The sequence below is a fragment of the Alligator sinensis genome, unplaced genomic scaffold (assembly GCF_000455745.1).
Source record: "Alligator sinensis unplaced genomic scaffold, ASM45574v1 scaffold108_1, whole genome shotgun sequence".
Lineage (NCBI taxonomy): Eukaryota > Metazoa > Chordata > Crocodylia > Alligatoridae > Alligator > Alligator sinensis.
In genome coordinates this window covers 949,744-966,999 of record NW_005842110.1, presented here as the reverse complement: position 1 = coordinate 966,999, position 17,256 = coordinate 949,744, and the positions used below count along the sequence as shown (strand labels likewise).

The window sequence follows — 17,256 nt, the reverse complement described above, 5'->3', positions numbered from 1 at the left end:
AGCGCGGGACTCACGGGCCGAGCCGGGCGGGGGAAGGGCCCGGGCTCTGCGCGAGGCTGGCGGAGCCGAGGAGCGCGTCGCGCGGAGCAGGTCCCCTCGGCCTGGCTGTCTTGAACGGGCCGTCCCGTCTTGGGCCGGGCTCAGGGCAGCAGCCCTTGGACGTGTCCTGAGCCCACTCTGCCTGGGCGGTGGCGGCTTGATCCTTGCGCCACCCGTGCATGGATGTAAACTGGATCATGCCAGGCCGCCACGGTCAGAAAGTATTTCAGTAACCGCTCAGGTTTTTCTCCTGAAAACCTTTGTCTCATTTGGGTGCCTGGAGCTGCGCTGCGTTGTTTCGTACTAACACATTGCGTTGCAGAAAGTGCTTTTCAGTTTTAACAGGTTTTTCCCAGGAGCAAAGAAGCTGTGTTTGTGTGGTTCAGGCGTTGCCTTCCTGTGCCCCCCCTGCACGTATTAAACGTTTCTTCCTACGTGGTGCAGTTAGGAAGTCTTGGTTCACTGTTATATTCTTAGTACAAGAGCAGTGAAACTGAAAACACCTGCTGCTTTATAATAGATCATGGGGGAAAACCCCTAGAAGTGGGCTGCAACCTGAACTTGGTTGGGTTTTTTTTAACTCACTTTTTGCCCGTCTGTTCTGGGTCTCATTTATGCCTGCAAGGAACAATTGTAATACTTGTCTTGTTGCACTAGGGGGGTGGGGATAGGGTTTGACCCATCTGGCTACATTGTGGCCAGATGGGTCAACAAGCTCCACAGGCTGAAGTTTGCACTGAGAAACGTCCTCTGGAGATGGCAAGGAAAAACATTTTTCCTTTAACTTTCCTTGGACACTTTACCAGCCTCAGGCTGAACAACCTCCCTGTAATTTATACCACAGCTATGTAGGGGGGAAGGGCACGGGTGGTGGCTGTAGCAGTGTGTCAGGGTGACAGCAGATGCCCTGATCATCCTTGGAGCGGGGCAGTGCACGTGGCAGCCCTGTAGGCAGATGCTTCAAAATGTAGAGGATGTGCCTGCCTGCTCTGTGTGGTGTTGCCACAACTGCAGTCCCCTACCTTCTGGAGTCAGCTTTGCTCCTAATTGTATAACAGTCTGTTTGATTTCTTCAACTCACTTTCCTAGTTTTTTGTTTACATTTTTGAAGCCTGGGAGCTATATTTCTGGAAGGAGTGCCTGATTTTTGTTTTGGGTGGCTACATGCTCATGTTGTTAGCGTTGTCCTGCAGTTGTATGTTTCTAATCACACTGTCAAATGCATGCATGACATCTGACTCATGAGGCTCCCATAACTACTGTATTCTCTTGAGTTCAGTTATAATAAAGTGTTTCTAGTTGGTTGGCATTGATACTAAAATCTATTTCTGTGCCTGTATGAGAGAGACAGTTTGAAATGGCTAGCAGCATTTAATTGATTTCAGTTTCACTTTTTATTCCTTGGGAAAGAGAAAGTTTCTAGAAAAATTATGTAACAAAAGAAAATGCCCTATAAAAGCTAATGGTAAAGTTTTAGCTGGCTTTTAATCAGAGAAGGCAAAGGAATGACTTATTGTTTGTAATCTCAAATTGTGGGGAGATGCAAACTTTTCTTATGTGCGTACAGAATCAGTCAAAAAATCATTTTTACATATGCACGCTCAAAGTGAATGGAGACTAAATACTGTAGGTACATAATGCTAATTTTTATTTCCTTATTTGTGTTTCTTTGCAGAAATTGTTCTTGTGCACTGCAGATATATGCAGAAAAACAAATGAATGGGGACTGTGCTTGGCTTACTAGTATAGTCTGTACTGTACAGAGCCTGCCAGAAGGAGCTGTATGTGTACATACAATCAGAGTCAGAAAAAGTGCTTTTACTATGGCTTATACCAGTTTTCCAACCAAAGTAAGCTATAGTGGTTAAAGCACTTTTATGTTAGTACTAGCAAATTGCCTATCAAGAATGATGGATGAATTTCATATAACAAAAACAAACAGATTTTACTTTTTATATTTATTAAATAAATTAAATATTTATAAAACTTAAAATAGGCTGAACATTTGAAGATACCAATCCCTTCTTGCACTTGCTCTCATCCAGCGGCTGAGGCGGACCTGCCCATGCTGTCACCTGGCCACTGTCTGCACGCCTCTGCTAGGCAAGGGCAGGCGGGCTCCGCACTTCGCAACAGCCACCCATGCCCCGGGGCTTCCTCCGTGCTGCCCTCGGGCACCTCCTTCCCTGTTTGGGCTGTGGGACGGGGCTGCTACTGCTCGCCCACTGCTTCATGACTCTGCCTGGCTCCCACTTTTCTTCAGATGGCCCCCCTCTCTGCCCTCCCTGCTGTCCCAGGCACCTCCTTCCATGCACGGGGCTTGGGATGGGGCCACCACTGCTTGCCCGCTGTCTCGTGCCTCTGTCTGGCTCCCGCTTTTCCTTAGCCAACCCCTCTGCCCTCTCCATCACACTGGGCTCCCAGCGCCCTCCCAGGAGGAGCTCAGTAGAAACAGCCCTGGCCCCTGACTTTTCTTCCCAGCTATGGAAGTTGGGATCATCCTGACATGGTCATTAAACAAATGCTAAAGTTTAGCAAAGAAATTTCTCTGAAGACACAAATGTTCTCTCTCTCTCAGTTTTCAAGCTATTCACATTTAAGGAGCATTAAGGACAGACAGATGGCCTAAGCCCTTATATAGAACTGCATCTATCCAACACCTTTTGCTAGTATACAAATGTAATTTAAAAAAAAATCACATCCCTAACTGGTGTTGTTATATTGGCTTATGTTTTTGGTTGAGATATGGCTTGAGCCTCTACATGTCTGCAAGACTTACCTTGAGAATATTGCTACATTGCAGGATTTTTTTTTTTTTTTTGTCCCATGAGTAAATTTCTCCAAAAAAAAGAAAAATGAAATGTGTATCAGCAGAGCAAAATGCAGTGTTTCCAGGATTCATTGGCTGTGAAGACACTCCTGATCACTCTGGGTTTAAATGCAAAGAGCAAAAGGATGGAGGAAGTAAAAGAAAACAATCATAAAAGTCTAAAGGAGCTTTAGTAGTCAGATACGTAGGGTTCTTGCTGTTCAAGAGTTTGGGGTTCAGTTTTTAGGTCTAGTCTACATGTAAAACTTGGTCATTTAGCCATTTCAGTTTGGGGTGTAACCAGTGTAGTTAAAAGCCATACACCTTCCTACTATAGACAAGGCTTGGGGGTTGGTCTATACTTCAAAGTTTTATCTGAGTCAGTTAAGAATACAAGGAAAAAATGCATCCCTAACTTATGCAGTTGTGCAGCAAAAGCTCTGTTATCGATATACTTATCCTGGCAAAACATCCCATTGGCATAATTTGGGGAACTGCTTTAAGCTGTACTGCCAAAAGAGCTCTCTTCCTAGCATAGGCTGCACCTTCATGAACTCTGACAAGCCCTTTTAAGTTGAAGAAAGCCTTTAGTTTTGCCTGACTTCCTCTCTTTCCCCAGGTCAGTATGCCCATGCAATCAGGTTGATGAGGATGACCTATTCCATTATTTTATAGCTGGGTGACATTGTTAGAGAGACCCAAGTTAAATGAGGTTGACAGGCTGATATAGTTAGCTTGAAAATTCATGCTAATATGACATATGACTTGTTCATTGTAAATTTAGATCTAAAATGTTAGAGATTTTAAAATATACTCTCAAACTATACTCTCAAATAGTAGCGTATCTCATTGGAATTCTACAAAACTGTTATAGGTGAAAACAAATTGAAAATGAAGGCCCCACTTCTGTAAAGATTTAGTCGTGTGCATAACTAATTGTACTCATTTACTTCAGTGGGGCTGGTTCTGTTTAAAACTAAATATGTGCTATATGTTTGAAGCGTAAACGGGTAACATTGTATTTTTATTAAATTGTCCTGTTACTAGCATAACATCTTTTTCGTTTCAAAACAGTTTCAGTGTTGAGTGTACTTATTTAGACTTTTGGTGCATTAGCAGAAATAATTGTGCATTTGCTTTATGTATACAAGTCTACAGTAAGGCTTTAAACTTGTATTAAATTGTATAAGCATACAATATTTTAAAAGAACAGGTCCCATTGACTTCAGACTGCAGATGTTCAGTGAGCATTTTAATTTCTTGATTTATGGAAGTTCATTATATTAAAGATGGTGTTGCAAATATGCCATTTGTTATTTCAGCAATTCTCAACCAGGGTGCAGCAAGATCCTTCTAAGGGTGTGGTGGGGTGCTAGGTAATATTAGTACTGTTAGATGTGCAGATGCTTATACATGATTCACAAGATAAACCTAGTCATCTCAGACAAGAATCCATAGTATCCAAAACCTTCTGACCAGTTGCAGTCTTTCTGGTTTCTTTGCAAGAGGAGAATTGCTGTATTATTTTTCTGTAGTAAAAAATGAGTGAAAACTAAGAGCTGGCATTTTCAAGGGGTTCCTTGAGTCTAATGAGAGGTGCCATGGCTCTGAAAAGGTTGAGAACCATTGGGTTATTTGCTTATCAGCTGTGTTTGCATTTATGATCACACAGTGACAATGTTTACAGAGCCCTGGGTTTGCCTTTGTTCAGATAAAATTTTGAGCTAAATGAAATGTGCACAGAAAAAAATATGTATGTAAAATCTGGATTTCCATTAGGAATTAAGAAATTAATAAACTAACAATCTAAAAATATAGATCTGGCAACACTTAATAAAATATTTTAAGTACAAAAAGGATAGAATATATGGTATGTCTTTTTTTTTAATCTCTGCTGTTCAAAAACAACCCATCCATGTGACTAAAGTGTAAAATGGATGGGCTTCCTTGGATTTTATAGCAGTTAAGCTGTAGGATAAATGTGCATTGCACTAGGGAGGCTGGGTTACCATGATGTTTGGCATCAGTATTAGGTGTAAAGGGAGGGGAAAAGGCAATCCGTTGGGCTTCAGCTGGGAGGAGAGGTCCCATTGGGTTTAAAAAAAAAAAAAAAAAGTGAGACAAGGCTATTGAGGAAAGATCCCGTGTTACAATTAGACATGCAACAATTTTCTTTGTTCCTGTAGTAAAACATCATTTTTAAATTGTGAATGCATGTATGTAGAGCTTTTGGTTTAAATTGCTGTTTATTGCAAAAGCACATTGCATTTGAGTTCAGTAATAGCTAGTAAATATTTGTTTAACCTGGAAAATTCTACATTTTAAAGTTGAACACTCTCTTCACTTCCAGAAAGGCAGTATGTTTGATGTTGGTGGCTGTAGGATTATAGAAATAAATGCCAAAACCCAGAAGCCCTTACTGTGAAACATAACTAGCTGCTTTCTGAATGTGTCCTTGGAGAGTTCTTTTCTAACATTTGTTTACTAACTAGCTACACATTAAAACAGACTGATTTAAAAGCAAAACTCTCTCTCCCCCTCCCCCTCCCAGCTCATTCCATTTAGTTGAGAAAGGGAGGGAAGGGTACTTCAGTTTAAATCTTCCACTGTGGTGTCTTGAAGGTTAATCAAGGTTACTTCTATTAAGTTAAGGCTAGCTAGGACTCCAAACCTTTTGGCACAACTTCACTTCTGCCTCTATTAAGGCTGTGGATAGATGTAACACTAAACTTTTAAAAGTGCAGGGATTTACTGCTTGGGAGAACACACAGTAGTTGAACTGAAGTACAAGGGTGTTCAGAAACTTAAAGGCACAATGGCTGCCTGCACTGCATGTCTGCAACAAATGGGAAATTACACAGCAGCTGGGAGCCCTGGTGGCAGCATGGTCCAACGCACCCATCATTTTGCACTGGACACGTGACGCTAGTAAGTACTTCAACAGCATGCCAGCACAGCTGTTAATGTGCACCAAAGAGCAGCATTCTGTCCTTCATTTTCATGGGTTGAGGGTGTGCCACCTAGTGAAATTCTCTATAGGATTTGGGCACAGCACAGTGATGCTTTCATGGCTCAGCAGAAGATCTTTGAATGGTGGAGAGAATCAAAAAGCCACATGTGAAGTGAATGAACCCCAGGCAACTTGCCCCAACACAGCCATGATGGAGGACAGTGTTGCTAAGGTTGATGCTGCTGTATGTACAAACAGGTGAATGAGTATTCCAGATCTAGTGGTGGAGGTAGGCACAAGCGCTGACAGTATCCATGTTGTATGGCTTAATCACCTGAATTACTGGAACTTGTGTGCCCATTGGCTGCCAAAGCAGCTAACGGATGTGCGTACGCGACAGTGTGTGGAAGTGCATGTCCAGCTTCTGCAATGTATAGGGTGATTGTGAGGGGTTCCTCTTGCAAATTAACGTTGGTTACAAGGCCTGGGTCCACTGTTACAATCCTGAGAGGAAAAGGCAGAGCGTGCAGTGGAAACGCACGTTGTTGCCACCCTCTCTGTACACACATCCTCTGAGACAGTCTCACTCATCTGGCTTTGGTATTGCATAGAAGCACAGGGTCATGATCAACAACTACCTACTGCCACCTTGTCCAAAACCACCTAAAGCCAGCTAGTCAGACTAAATGTCATGGAAAGCTTGACCAAGGTGTTCTCCATGACAGTGTGAGGCTGTATAGCACAGACTTTGCACAGGCTGGGCTTTGAAATCTTACCACGTCCGCCCTACAGTACTTATCTTGTGAATATGAATATCACCTGTTTTGGACCACTGAAGAAGTTCTTTGTGGACACAGATTCATAATTAATGCAGGGGTGCAACTCACAGTACAGAAGTTGCTGTGATAGCAACCTAAAAGTTTGACTTGCAGGAATACCCATGTTGCAAAATATGGCAGCTGTCTAGAGAAGTGATGTAGTCTGGTGCACATAATGTGGTTTTATTATGAAATTGCCATTTAGTTTCTGAAACACTGTCATAACTGTTTGGTCCATTTGCTCCTGTGATGGCAAAGTGGAGCTTAACTATTGTAAAATTAAACCCAAATGAAATAATTTAAAGTTATGGAAGTGTACTCTACATAGAGTGGAATGGAATGGATGAAGTAGTTTCATAGATTGTAAGATGCAGTGGTCACCAACCAGTTGACCGGTGGATCTCGGAGCCTCTTGAAGTTGGTCCTGGGCTGAGGGAGCTGAACATGTGTGCATGGCACCCTCTCCCCCCACAAGTCCAGCTGGTCAGTTGGTGGGGGAGGGAAGGGGCGGAGGCCCTGGGGGCACATGCATCTGGGCTCAGGGTGCAAAGCCCAGCCTGCAGCTGCAGCCAGCTTGTCCAGAGGGTGCAGGGGTGGGGGAAGCACATGCCCCTGTATGTGCATGCGGGGAAGTGAGCCATACAAGTCTCTGATCATACGGGTGTCCCTTCTCTGGACTCGAGCTTTACCACGTCCTTGTTAAAGCGTGGCGCCTAAAACTGGATGCAGTACTCCAGCTGCAGTCTCATCAATGCCCAGTAGAGCAGAAGAATCACTTCCTTGGTTTTGTTGGTGATGCATCGATTGATGCATGCCAGCATATTGTTTGCCCTGCTGGCTACAGTGTCACACTGCCGACTCATATTCATACTGTGGTCTATTATTACCCCCAGGTCCCTTTCATTCGTGGTGCTGGTCAGTTTGGCACCGCCAAGCCTGTAGGTGTGTAGGGGGTTGTTCGTCCCCAGGTGGAGCACTTTACATTTCTCAGTGTTGAACTTCATCTGGTTTCGACTCTCCCAACTTGCTAGTCTGTCTAGATCATCCTGTATCTGTAGCCTATCTTTAAGCTTGACCACACTTCTCCATAACTTGGTGCCGTCTGCGAACTTCGCCAGTGAGTTCTTTACCTCCACATCCAAATCATTGATAAAGAAGTTGAAAAGTACTGGACCAAGCACTGACCCCTGTGGGACATCACTGGCTGCTTCTCGCCAGGACGACAGCGATCTGTTCATTAGGACTCTCTGGGTCCTACCCCGCAGCCAGCATCATACCCACCTGTCTCGCAGTTAAGCCCACAGTCCTCCAATTTTCTCGCAAGAGCATCATGGGATACCAGATCAAAGGGTTTTTGGAAGTCAAGGCATACAGTGTCAACCTCTTATCCAGGTGGCTAGTTACCTGATCATAAAAGGAGATTAGGTTAGTAAGACAAGACCTTCCCACGATGAAGCCATGCTGGATGTCCTTCAGGATCCTACCTCTTGCAAGCCTATCGCGCACACACTTCTTAATTAATTTTTCCAGGATTTTTCCTGAAATAGAGGTCAGGCAAATTAGCCTATGGTTACCCAGGTCCTCCCTCTTCCACTTCTTGAAGATGGGCACAACATTGGCCCTCTTCCAGTCCTCAGGGACCTCACTGGAATTCCACCAGTTTGGAAGAGTTTTACCAGGAATGTTTTGTTTTCCTCCTGTTCCCCACATACCTAAAGAAGGACTTCTTGTCCTTGACTCCTGTTGCTAATTTAAGTTCAGTCACTGCCTTCGCTTTTCTAATCTCCTCCCTACAATTGCGGGCCGTTGTTTGTGTAGTCCTCCTTGGGGCCTGTCCCAAGCTTCCATTGTTTGTATGCCTCTTTCTTCTTTCTTAGGAGGACTGTGATTTCCCTGCTTTCTGGTACCTTTCTTTTGCATGGGAATAGACTTCCTATGTGCTTCAAGGGTCATGTCCTTAAGGAATGTCCACTCTCTGTGCACTCCTTTCACCTTCGGTCCCTGGTCCCACAGCACTATTCCTACTAGTGACCTGAGCTTGTTGAAATTTGCATTTTTGAAGTCCGAAACTTCAACCCTGCTATCTGATTTGTCTGCCTTGTGATAGACAGTGAACATGATGGTTTCATGGTTGCTATCACCCAGGGTACCCTCTGTATTTAAGTCAGTCACTAGGTTGTCTCCTTTGGCCAGGACCATGTCTAGGAGCGCTTTACCTCTAGTTGGCCTGTGCACCTCCTAAGCCTTCCCCCCGCTTGCAGCTTGACCCAGAGGGTTTCAAGCCATTCTTTGGAGCTGATGTCGGCCTCCATTGCCCAGCTATTAGATCGGCTATTGGTATTGGCCAAGAAAATCTCTATCGGTGCATCCCTAGTCCTAAGTGAAGGACAATGTGGAGAGCAGTGCTGTACAGGTATGTCTGTTCAGGAAAAAGGGTGTGGGGTAGGGAAGGGGCATGGGGGGCAGATTAAGGCCCCCACAATGAGGGTGGAGTGGGGTGGGGTGGAGGCTAGGGGTGCTGCCCAGCTAGGGTGGTGAATGGGACCCTGGGGCCAGGGTAGGGAGCAGGACAGAGCTGTGGGCAGCTCATCCATCTGTGGGTAGCTCATCCTGGCACTTAAAAATGATGGTGGGGGTGCTTGAACTAAAGCTCGTCAAATGAGCTTTAGTGCAAGTGCCTCCACTACCATTTTAAGCATGGGGACGCATTTAGGAGAGGAGCCAAACGGTGCAAGGGCAGAGGCAGGCTGTTTGCCATGGGCTTGGGTACACAGACGAAAGGCAGGAGGGTGGACATCCCTGAGCCCACAGTGGGCAGTCTGTCTCCACCTGCGCGCAAATCTAAGGGGGGTACATGCCCCCCATGCCTTCTGCAGGGGTGCGTGCAGCGGCAGGGAGCCGCCTCCTTCCTTCCTCCCCACCGTGACCCTGGATAAGTCTCCATCCCCTGAGTCCCATTTACTGTCCTGGCTGGACAGCACCTCCAGCCCCTGCTCCTGCCCCACTTCCTTCCTCATCATGGGGGCCTCTATCTGCACCCCCACACCACCCCCTTCCCCTTCACAGACTTACCCACAAGGCACTGCTCTCCACATTGCCGGGCTGCGCTCCTGGCTGTTTGCATGCTGCAGCTGCGTGCATGCATGTGGCATCTGGGGGGCCTTGGCCAGAAGGCGTATTCTATTTATTGGTACATTACTGGCTACACTGGCCACAAAATGCTGATAGCCGACAATGTTCATTTTCCTTTTATTGGTGCCAATCCGATATGGCACCTGTATATTGGTTCACCTCTACTTGGGACAGAGCAATCCCATGCATTGGGAGCTGACTGGCTAGGCTGCAGAAAAGGACTTGGGGGTTACAGTGGGCAATAAGCTTGTTGCCAAGAAGGCTAGTGGCATACTGGGCTGCATTAGTAAGAGTGTTGCCAGCAGATTGAGGGAAGTGATTTTTCCCCTCTAATCAGCACTGGTGAGGCCACATCTGGAGTAGTGTGTCCAGTTTTGGGCCCCCACGACAGAAAGAATGTGGACAAATTGGACAGAGTCCAGCAGAGGGCAGTGCAAATGGTGAGGGGGCTGGGGACAATGACTTCTGAGAGGCTGAGGGAACTGGGCTTGTTTAGTCTAGGGAAGAGAAGACAGAGGGGATTTAATAGCATCCTTCAACTACCTGAAGTGGGGAGGTTCAAAAGAGGATGGAGCTAGAGTGTTCTCAGTGGTGGCAGATGACAGAGCAAGGAGCAATGGTCTCCAGTTACAGCAAGGGAAGTTTAGGTTGGATATTAGGAACATTTTTCTTACTAGGTGGGTAGTAAAACATGGGAACAGGCTACCCAAAGAGTATTATAGTACTTAGGGTCTGAAGGGACCTAAACAGATCATCAAGTCCGACCCCCTGCCCCAGGTTGAGAGGTTGTGGAGTTTCAATCTTTGGAGGTTTTTAAGACCCAGGTAGAAAAAGCCTTATCTGGAATAATCTAGTTGGGGCTGGTCCTGTTTTGAGTAGGGGGTTAGACTGGATGACCTCCTGAGGTCCCTTCCAACCCTAATTTTCTATGATTCTAAGAAATGATGTATAATGTAACGTTCTGTTTGTTTTAACACAGATTTTATAAGGGGAATATAAACTATACTTGCCACCTAATAAAATGTATGTTCTTTTTTTAACATAAATGCGGAAGTGGATATTGCCTTAAATTAGAAAATTAAATGTCCCACAATACAAAAAAGAAAGCAAGGTAATTGGATAGGATAAGTATCTCATAAGAATTGGATATGCATCCCATAATACTCATCAGTGGGAAAATGTAACATAGAAAGGCTTTCTCTTTTTGGTTATTTTCGGTCATTGTAGGTCTGAGAGGCTATTACGGATAGCTTTCAGGAATAGTGCTTTGGGATACATATGGCAAATAGTGTGATTTCCCACTTTGATACATTTCTATTTTCTATTGGATTTATTATCTAATTGTTCCCATTATACAAATAACACATTATTTCTGGGAAGAGCCATTAGTTTAATTCATATATTAGACCAGTGGTTCTCAACCTTTTTTGTACCTGGACCCATTTGTCTTAACCCAGTGCCCCTCTCTCCCAACCCGCATGGAGGTGTATGGGGCATTGCGGTGGGGGCAACCAGCCCCTTGCAGACTGGAACTCTGCCTGGTTGCAAGGGAAAAGCTACAGTTTCCCATGTTTTTCTCCATTAAAGGAAAATCCATTTTTAATGTTCATTGATCCATTTTTTAAGTTTATCACAACCTTTTGATATATTCTTGCAACCCACTGTCGCGACCCACAGGTTGAGAAGCACCGTGATGTGGGCAGCAGTGTATCCCAGGGGTCAGTACTTGGCCAAGTGCTGTTCAATATCTTCATCAGTGACCTGGATGAGGGGGTGAAAAGCCCATTGGCAAGTTCGTGGATGATACCAAGATATGGGGTTGTGCGGACACTCCTGTAGATAGGCTGCAGATACAAGCAGACCTAGACAGGTTGGTACGTTGGGCAGAATGGAACCAGATGATGTTCAACGTAGATAAATGCAAAGTGCTGCATCTGGGAAGAAAGAACCCCCAGCACACCTACAGGCTGGGCATCGCTAACCTGACCAGCACTACAGATGAAAGCGATCTGGGGGTATCAATTGACCACAGCATGAATGTGAGCTGGCAATGTGATGTAGTAGCCACTAGGGCCAATAAAACTCTGGCATGCATCAATCGATGCATCTCCAGTAAATCCAAATAAGTGATTTTCCCACTTTACTGAACATCGGTGTGGCTGCAGCTGGAGTATTGCATCCAGTTCTGGGTGCTGCACTTCAACAAGGACATGCTAAAGCTCGAGAGGGTCCAGAGAAGGGCCACCCGCATGATCAGGGACTTGCATGGCAAGCCATATGAAGAAAGGCTGAGGGATCTTGGACTCTTCAGCCTAAAGAAAAGAAGGCTGAGAGAACACCTGATTGCAGCTTACAACTATATCAAAGGCATATATCAGGCTCGGTGAACAACTGTTCACCAGGGTGGCCGGGGGGAAAACTAGAAACAATGGCCACAAAATCCTGGAAGATAGTTTCAGGCTGAACATTAGGAAAAACTTCTTTACAGCTAGAGAATCCAGACTATGGAACAAGCTCCTCCCAGAGGCGGTGCAATCATCTACCCCAGATGTCTTCAAGAGAAGACTGGATGGTCACCTGGCTGGGGTCGTCTGACCCCAGATGTCTTTCCTGCTCATGCAAGCGGCTGGATGCGTTGATCCTTTGGGGTCCCTTCCAGCTCTATGATTCTTTGAACACACTTCAGCTCAGTTGCTTTTCTGACCATTGTCCCATCTCTCTTCTGCCTTTCATCCTTAAGCTCAGGGGTGGGCAACCCATGGCATTCATGGTAGCACAGGCAACCTGTGTGTGAGACATGGCAGATCAGCGAGGCAGCAGGGAACATAGTGGTAGATAGGTCATGGAGCAGAAAGAGAGCAACAGATCAGGTAGGGAAAAGAGATTGGAGTGGCACTTGGGGAGGGTGCAGGGCTTACTTGGGGCACACCTGCCAGAAAGGTTGGCCCACACTGCTCATTAATCAGGTAGTCTACAGTCACTAGACTTCTCCCCACTTACTAGCCAAGACCAACCTATGCCCCGGTTATTCAACTCAAGCCTCTCACCAATTTTTCTAATGACCTTTCTAGCCAAATCTCAGAACAGATATTCCATCCTTATCTCCCTGCTTTGTTGGGAGCTTCCTTTGACACAGATGATCGTGGGTTTTCTTGAAGGCTTCTGTGCATCTGTCATTTCTTGGTTTTCCTCCTTCCTCTCTTATTGTTCCCTTAACATGTCCTTTAGAGGATCTTCCTTATGAGTATTCCAAGTCTCTGTGGAAGTTTTCTGGACTCTGTGGTACTCTCTTCTTGTCCCTCTGTACCTTATCTCCGGATAACCTCGCCTACAAGCAAAAATTCAACCATCTCCTGTATATGGATTACTTATGATTCAGATCTGTCTCCTGTATATGGATTATTTCATAGATTTCATAGACATCAGGGCTGGAAGGGACCTCGGAAGATCATCGAGTCCAGCCCCCTGCCCGAAGGGCAGGAAGTCAGCTGGGGTCATAGGATCCCAGCAAGATAAGCATCCAGTTTCATCTTGAAGGTGTTCAATGAAGGCGCTTGAACCACCTCCGGTGGCAGGCTGTTCCAGACCTTGGGGGCTTGGACAGTAAAGAAATTCTTCCTTATGTCCAGCCTGAAACGATCTTGAAGTAGTTTGTGACCATTCGACCTCGTCATCCCTTGGGGCGCTCTGGTGAACAAACGTTCCCCCAGATGCTGGTGGTCACCCCTGATAAACTTGTAGGTGGCCATCAGGTCACCCCTGAGCCTGCGCTTTTTCAGGCTAAAGAGCTCCAGGGCTCTCAGCCTGTCATCGTAGGGTCTGTTTCCCTGACCTCTGATCATGTGCGTGGCTCTTCTCTGGACTCTCTCAAGCTTCTCCACATCCCTTTTGAATTGTGGAGCCCAAAACTGGACACAGTACTCCAGCTGCGGCCTCACTAAGGCCGAGTACAGGGGGAGAATGACGTCCCGGGATTTGCTTGAGAAGCATCTATGGATGCAAGCCAGCGTTTTGGTCGCTTTACTAGCCGCCGCATCGCATTGCAGGCTCATGTTCATCTTGTGGTCAATGATGACCCCCAAGTCTCTTTCTTCTGTAGTGCTAGCCAACATAGCACTGCCGAGCCTATAAGGATGCTGCGGGTTTTTTTTCCCAAGGTGGAGAACCTTGCATTTATCGGCGTTGAACACCATCAGATTCTCGTCTGCCCACTTGCTGAGCCTGTCCAGGTCAGCCTGGATCACCTGCCTGTCTTCTGGTGTGGATGCTTTGCCCCAAAGTTTGGTGTCATCGGCGAACTTGGCCAGTCCGCTTCTGACTCCAGTGTCCACATCATTAATGAAGATGTTGAACAGTATGGGTCCAAGGACAGAGCCTTGGGGGACCCCACTGGTCACAGGACACCACGATGAGTGACTTCCATCAATTACTACCCTCTGGGTCCGACCCCGGAGCCAATTTTCTAGCCAGTGGATCGTGGAGGACCCAAGGCGACAATTAGCCAGTTTCTCCAAGAGGCGATCATGGGACACCAGATCGAAGGCTTTTTACTCTGTTTCAGACCTGTCTCCTTCTGTTCTGACTGAACTCTTTGCTTATCTTCCTGACATTACCCTGTGGATTTCATGATCAAGCTGAGCGTGGTTAAAATGGTGCTGTTAGTTGCTGCTTCTTTTCTCAGTCACTTTGGACAGTACAGTTGTCCTGCCATTATCATCATCAACTCTCCAGATCTAATAGAGCTGTGTCGATAAGTAGTAGAGATTATTTCTGCATAACATATCTAAGATAGGGCCTTTCCTTTCTACCTATGTTATTAAAACTCCTGTCCAGGGTGTCTTTATCTCATGTCTCGGTTATTGCAACATCCTTTTCTGTAGCCCTGACAAATGCAATCTTGTCGTCCTTATATCCAGTGATTTTTTTTTTTCTGTCTCATTTCTCTGATTATCTGTTTGCTCTCTTTTTCTTTTCTTTGAAGAGCAAGCTTCACTAATAAGCTGCTTCACTTTCAGAGCTCTGGTGGCCAGTCCCCACTCCAGCTCTCACTTCTCACTATCAAGAAGTCAGCTTTAGTCTGTGAGCAGTCCATGATGGCAGCACTTTTTCCTGTTTCCTTTCATGCTAGCAAGGAGCTCCTTGTAAGCATCCACAGATACACTTCATTGTTCTCAGTCGAATCTCTCCTCTGCTGCAGTGCCTAGAAAATATGACAGTTCGTTGTCACAGTCGTCTGTCAGGCTGACCAGCATTATTACGTTGTGCTTCCCTTGTTGTTTGTAAGCTTAGCTTGTAAGTTCTGTGGGGCAGGACATTTCTTTGTTTACATGGCACCTATTATAGTGAGATCCTGGTCCATGAATATAGCTTCTAGGTGCTTTGATAATATAGTAATAAATACTAATAATTCACATCATTGCTGATAATCTGCAAATGACCTTAAGACTGTATAAATTGTAAATAATGAAGACAAGTCCCTGATACAGATCAATCAGGATTGTTAGGTAAGATGGGTATGAACAAACAACTTCCATCTCTGTGTCATCAGATGTAGAGTCTAGCAACTAGAAGCAAAATATATAGACTTCAGAAGGGGGTGGGAAGTAGTGTTTCTGAATAAAGCTTTAGGATCCCAGCATATAATCGGCTAAATGTAATCTTCCTGGGCAACGCTAAATTTAAGGGAGCTGTTGTAATCCTCAGCTGTATAAAAAGGGAAATGTTGAGTAGGAGTTGAGGTTGTATTTCCCCTGCAGCTGACGTTGCAGTAAAACCACTACTGGAATGTGGTGTCTAATTTTGGTGTCATCATTTTAAAAAGGGTGTTAGAGGGGTTCAGAGAAGTACTAAAAAATGACATGCTCAAGGAGCTCAATCTGTTTGGCTCATCAGAGAGAAAGTTAAGGGGTGAGGTATTTGGTTTATACATGTCTACACCAGTGGTCACCAACCAGTGGATCCCGCTTGTCCTACCACTTGGCCAAGCCAGGCCTATTCCCTCCAGCTCCTGCTCCTGCCTGTGCCCGGCTTCCTCCCTCACCACTGGGGCCTTGATCTGCCCTGGCCCCCCATAGCCCTTTTCCATCTCCCCCACCCCATTGCTCCACAGGCTTACCTGCTGAGGGGTGACCCCAAATAATTTTTTTTCCCTCTGCCTTGATCTCCCCCCCCCCCCACTTCCCTCACCACAGACTGGCCTGTAGGAGGGGGCAGCACACAGTAGATAAAGATTAATTCAAAAAGTGATCTCCTACTCAAAAAGGTTGGAGACCACTGGTCTACACAAACAAATTTGAAGTTACACTAGTTTAGCCAAGAAAAAGTTTAACTGACGATAAATTAATCATTCAAACATTTTATTGGGTTGTGATGGATTCTCCATGACTACAACAAGATTGGATGTTTTCCTAAAATGCATATGTTGGCTCAAGTGTAACAGGAGTTAATGAAGGGGAATCCTGTGGTTTGTGTTGCCCAGGGAGTTAGAGTAGGTGATCAGAATGGTCTCTTTTGCTTTAAAAGCTTTTGAAAATATGGAGAATCCACTTCAGATCATGCACATGAATACACATGACAAAGAGCACAACACTAAATGCTAGTTCTGCTTGTGTAAGCTTAAATATATATATATTTGTTTCATTTCCAAGATTTCCCAAAATGATTCTTTGGGCTTGTATTGTATGCTTTATGTGACACAGATCTCAGGGGAGACTATCCCCTCCATAGTTGTATCAAAGTATTGCTACACTCAATGACTAAAATGAGCAGACAAGTCTCTTCAACATGCTCTTCAATGCTTCTTGAGAAACATAAGCTTAAGCTTAAACAAATTCACTTACAACTGCATGTTGCCATATTTAAGTCTTAAGTAGCTCTTTCAGATTAAATAAACTGCTGTGCATATTTGAAATAATTATGCTATACAAATAAGTTCTCTCACTACTATCATAACTATTATACCTACATTTGTAACAGAAGAATATAAGTTTTGTTAAACGTTTGTCATTCTAAGTATCAAATGAGCTTTAGTTCAAGCGCTACCACCACTATTTTTAAGTGCCGGGTTGCTTTTAGGAGTGGAGCTAAATAGGGCAAGGGCAGAGGCGAGCTGCCCGCTCTGAGCTTGGGGCTTTCCGCCCTGCTGCCGTTGCCCTGGGAGCCGTGCATTGGCCACATCATGTCCCCCACCTGACAGTGGGAGGCATAACTCACCGCCCCCCACTGCCGCCAGACAGGCAGGGGACATGAAGCCAGTGAGTGGCTCCCGGGGCAAAGGCAGGAGGATGGAAAGCCCCAAACCTACAGCGGGAAGCCCACGTCCGCCCCATGCACAAATCTCCCCCCCTGCCCTGCACCCCCTGGACGAGCTGCCTGCAGCTCCTTCCCAATCCCAGCCCCGGGGTCCCATTCACTGCCCTGGCTAGGCAGTGCCCTCAGCTCCAGCCCCTATTCATAGATTCATAGATGTTAGGGTCGGAAGGGACCTCAATAGATCATCGAGTCCGACC

At 45.5% G+C, this 17,256-nt stretch overlaps 1 protein-coding gene across 3 annotated transcripts in view; it reads left to right on the top strand.

The window, feature by feature from the left end:
• The first annotated feature begins 6 nt into the window (after positions 1-6).
• The window catches only part of INO80 (INO80 complex subunit), a 121,482-nt gene continuing 104,232 nt past the window's right edge, over positions 7-17,256 (top strand). The window contains exon 1 of one of the 3 annotated variants that reach the window (XM_025205286.1): positions 7-252. The gene's annotated coding sequence lies outside the window, so the exon portion shown is untranslated. Of the gene's footprint in view, positions 253-730; positions 1,670-2,035; positions 5,777-17,256 lie in introns of those variants that run through there. The other 2 variants (XM_025205285.1, XM_025205284.1) reach the window with 2 other exon arrangements.